The 4,754-nt window shown below is 48.2% G+C and overlaps 1 protein-coding gene across 1 annotated transcript in view; it reads right to left on the bottom strand.

Moving 5' to 3' along the window:
- Lama3 (laminin, alpha 3) overlaps positions 1–3,876 on the bottom strand; it is a gene marked incomplete at its 5' end in the record, with an annotated part of 381,164 nt that extends 377,288 nt beyond the window's left edge. The window contains 3 exon segments of the mRNA XM_013504299.1: positions 235–396; positions 3,006–3,146; positions 3,729–3,876.
- Positions 3,877–4,754: the final 878 nt, after the last annotated feature.

Raw genomic sequence — 4,754 nt, 5'->3', positions numbered from 1 at the left:
TTATTTTTTATTATGAAACAGGGTCTCACTAAGTTTCCCAGGCTGGCCTGGAACTTGTGACTTTTCTGCCTCAGCTGCCAAAGCAGCTGGGATTGCAGGTGTGAGCCACGGTGCTCAGCTTTCACCTCATTTCTTAAACATCTTCCTGACGCTTGCTTCCAGAGCCCCTGTCAATGCTGTTCACGCAGCAACAGGGGACGCCCAGAGAGGGCCCAGAAGAACAGCTGTCATTACCTTGTCCCCCAGGTAGGTTGGAGGTGCAACCCATGACAAACTGCTGACCGTTGAGGGCAGCTCTTCGATGTCTGCATCCACACTGAAGCTATGCAGGTTGTAAGTGACGGGGATGTCGACACCGTCTGCTGTCTCCAGGCGCCAGCCCTTCACATCCTTAAACTGGAGACAAAAGCATGGCATGGAAATGTGTGCTTAAGCTTTCTGCGTGATGGTAGCATCACATCACAGAAAGGCCCATGGAGTGGCTGCTAGCTTCACAGGCTTCTGTGCATCTTGGGAGTTGGGGGTGGATTGTACCCAGGGCCTCATGCATACAAAGCAGGTGATCTACCACTGAGCTCCACCCCCGGCCCCGTGTGTCTGCCCTTGAGCCACCCTGGCCCGCCATGATCAAAGCTTGGACCACCAAATGCTCCTGTCCCACCCAAAGTGACCAGGGGTTTTCAGTGGCAGTAACAAGACGTATGTGAGATTTACCTTCCTACCCCAGCACACAACCGGGTCCTTGACAGTGAGGAGTTGTTCAACAAAGTTTTGAACAATAAACAAGTGTATGAATAATAACAAGAATGGTAGGCACATCTAAAAAGTGAGCTCCCTACAGAGAAAAACTGATATGTAATACAGTGGCCTGCTGTCATTTTTTTCTCTAAATGGAGCATCAAAGTTAAATATGTCCCTGGTCACAAAAGAAGCCCATTCCATTTTGAGGAAAGAGAAAAGAACTGACAAAGCATAGTTTAGGAATAATGCTTCCTGGTTCCCTGAGGGGTACAGAGAGGAGGCTTCAGAGTAGATTTACAAACTAATTTTCTTTCCAATTTCCAGTCTGCACTCCTTTTAAGGGACAGGCAGTAAAATAGACAAAATAATTTTCCTCTGAGTACTTGATGGATCTAGGATATTACTGACACAGAGAAAGCAGGCATGGAGCTACTTGTTCACAGAATAAGGAAGATAGCAAAAGTTTTAGTGTTATGAAGTTAATTTCAAAGTAGCCCCCAAAATGTGGTAAAATAGGGGAAAAGAAAAGGCAAAGAGGAAGAAGAAAAGAGAATGGAGGGATGTGGTCTTGTGCTATCACACATATTTAGTCTTTGCTCCTAGTTCCTGGCTCAGAAACCTGGAATCTCTTCTAATGTCCCACATAGCAAAGGTGCTAGAAATATCTTTTGCTCTAATATTTAGCCTCAGTCCCTAGTTCCCGGCACTAGAGCTTCTAGGACCATGGGATCTCCAACGTGATGAGTGTCATTTCATATGTTAATGAGGAGGCTGGTCATGAGCCCCTAGAAAGTTTCAGTGTAGAAGCTGGTGGCTAGAAAGTCTAAGACACGATTAGTGGCTGAAACTTTCAGTGTCAGCCCAACCTCTAAAGACAGGGCACAGCCCCAGGATTGAGAACTAATGGCTGATGATTTAATCAATTATGTTGACATAATGGGGTCTCATGGGTGTTGGGGGTGAGGGTGGCACACCCCAACTCCATCGGGAGAGAAGCATCTGTGCTAGAGACCCTCTGGACACCATCCTGAGAACTTACTCATCTGTATCCTTTATTATGAACTGATAACCCCAAACAAAGTGCTTCCCTAAGTTCTGTGAGCCAGAACAGCAAAGTTCCAACCCTGAAGAGGGAATGGTGGGAACTCTTGATTTATAGCCACATTGGTCAAAAATACCGGAGGTCCAGGACTTCCATTTGGCACCTGAAGTGGGGGCAGTCCTGTGGGGCCTGACCTCATAACCTATGGATCAGATACTACCCCTCTGTACAGGGAGGTCAGAATCAAAGTCTAGGGTGTTTGAAGAGGAGACTGAGAGTTTCTTGGTGGGAAACATCCTAAACATTTGGTGTCACACATGGGGTGAGGATAGAAACAGAATGTTTTCCAGGGGGGAAAACAACTGCTATAATTTTGGCCTTCTGTGTCCCCACAAGGCCCGTGTGGTAGACTCAACCCCCAGCTTATCACTATTGGGATGTTGTGGAACCTCTAAGAGGTGGATCCCAATGGAAAGAATTCAGGTTACTGGGAGTGTGCCCTTGAGGGCACCCTTGAGGGCACACGGGAACCCCAGCCCTTTCCTCTTCCACCTGTTCTAACCCCAGCTACCACTGTATAGTGAGCACCCTTCCGCTATCATGTGTTCCCACTATGACAGACTCCTCACCACAGGCTCCAAAGGTATGGAGCCAACCAACTCTGGCCTAAAACCCTCAAAATGAGCCAGCTAAACTTTTCCTTTCTAATTTGATTGCTTTGGGTATTTTGTTATGGTAACAGAAAGTTGAATAACATAGTAACAAACTCTATTCATTTAAGAAGTATTTAAAGGACACCTACTATGTCCCAGATCCCGTCCTAGGCTCTGGGAACGGACACGTGTCAAGGAGCTCACATTCTAGTGGTGGAGGAGGGTACAGAACTTTTAAAATGAAACATATACTATGTCAGAGAGTGACAAATGCTGTGGAAAAAACAAGAGGAAGACTGCAGAGTGAGCAGCGTGAGCTATTTTATAAGGAGTGGTGAGGAGAGGCCCCCAGAGCATGTGACATTTGATCAGACACCCCCTCGCTCAAGAAAGAATCATGACGACATCTATGGAGAAAATGCTGCTGCCCAGGGAACAGGAAGGTCAAGACTGGCTATCTTGACCACGTGATATTCAAAAAGTCCCATGACATCTTGTGCCAATTTATTTCCTTCTTCATTCAGAAATTGGACTAAACAAAACCTCCAAGATTCTAACTTGATGCATACCTTAATATGGACTTTCTTTGTCTGGCTACAAAAACCAGTCACTCCAAAACAGAAGCAATCACTACAGCCCAGGGGATTGGCTGCATCTAAATTGAATGATGTTTCTTGACACTTGTCACACTGTGCACCTTCTACATTATCCTGTTGAAACAAACCATGAAGAATGAGACATCATTCCTTCTAAAAGTTCCTTGGCTGCAAGTAGATGTTTGCACAGATTAAACACCAACACAAGATGTTCCAACAGGAATGCTCACCAAACACTAAAAACTGGCATCATCAAGGTAGACAGACAGCACGAAGAGCATTCACAAAGAGGGGAGACCAACTCACCCACTCAGGGTCACCTGGAAATGTCTGCTAGGAATGGAATCCACTTATATCTAGCAGAACCCCTTGGAGCAGAGAGGAAACTTGGGGTCCAGGGTCCAAGGACAGGCTTTAGGGAACCTACGAATGTCTTGACATTGTAGTTAAACATTTGCATTGATTTTTCTGGGGAAGGTCTACCCCTAGGGGCAGACACTCTGTGGCTTGTCCAGAAGATTAGAGGGGTTTCCCTTTTATTTCTGTGAAATGTAACAATGCCTATACAATGCTACATGCGGGATGGAACTCTACTATGGGTCAGTCCCACTTCCCACACTTTCACTCACTGGCTCCACCTGAAGAACTCCTCCCAGGCTGGCAGTGGTGTCCCCAGCAGTGCACCATGTGTCTTACCTTACACAAGCAAGCCCCGGTTTCCTTGTCACACACTTCCGGCTCAGTCCCAGCATGGTTGCAGCTGCAGGGCCGGCACTCAGGGAACTTGTAGTACCCAGAAGTACAGTGGTCACACTGCCGCCCTTCAATTCTGGGAAACTTGCATCTGTGGTCAGGGAAAAGGACACAACATTCCTCATCATCTGTCTGCACATAGTCCCGAGTATCCACTGTGCTAAGACCCAGCAGATGCTGCATGAAGCCAGCTGAACTGCTTGTAGGGAGCTTATCTCCAAGGCAGAGGGGAGACACAGACAGAAGGGGCTTATGGAAAGCAGGTGAAGACAACATTGTGGGTAGCATGTCCTCTTGGTCAGGCTCGGTGCTAGCTGCTGGGCATGAAGGACACATTTGGCACTGTGCCTGGAGGGCTCCTGTAGGTGGCCCATCAGTGCAAATGAGAACAACACACATACAGGATCCAATGGGTTCTGAGGAGCAGCAGCTGGTCCAGCCCAGGACAGTCACCACTTCACCACCACCAGGGCTCAGCCTCAAAGGACAGTGTGGGGAGTTGATGGGTCAGGCACTCGGGACAGAAGGAACAGAGCCAGGAGAGCACCCGATGCATGCAGAGAACACAGGGTGGTGCCCGGGTAGAACACCATGCAGGGACTGCTGAGCCATGGGCCCACAGAGGTGGATGCAAGCCCCCTCACACGGCAGAGGGCTGGCCCCTGGCCTACACTGCATAGTGCAGAGGTGGAGATGTGCACACCAAAGGCAGATGGGCCAGGGCTCTCAGCACTGACAGCACTGATATGCGAGGGATACTGTCTTTGCAACTCACTGGACAACTGCAGACAAAGGCGGTACATGCAAAATTTCAGCACAACGCCTGGCACTTGACAGTGTCAGGAGGTATCTTGGAGGGGGAAAGGATACGGGTGGACTCATGTGGAGGATGGAGCTGAGGAGATGGATTCTAGCACAGGGCTATCTCATCCACAGAGAGACACAGGGCTGCACTTAGGTAGAAACATT

The sequence above is a fragment of the Chinchilla lanigera genome, unplaced genomic scaffold (assembly GCF_000276665.1).
Source record: "Chinchilla lanigera isolate Chin_1 unplaced genomic scaffold, ChiLan1.0 scaffold00001, whole genome shotgun sequence".
Taxonomy (NCBI): domain Eukaryota; kingdom Metazoa; phylum Chordata; class Mammalia; order Rodentia; family Chinchillidae; genus Chinchilla; species Chinchilla lanigera.
The sequence above is the reverse complement of the archived record's forward strand: the minus strand, read 5'-3'. Positions and strand labels throughout refer to the sequence as shown.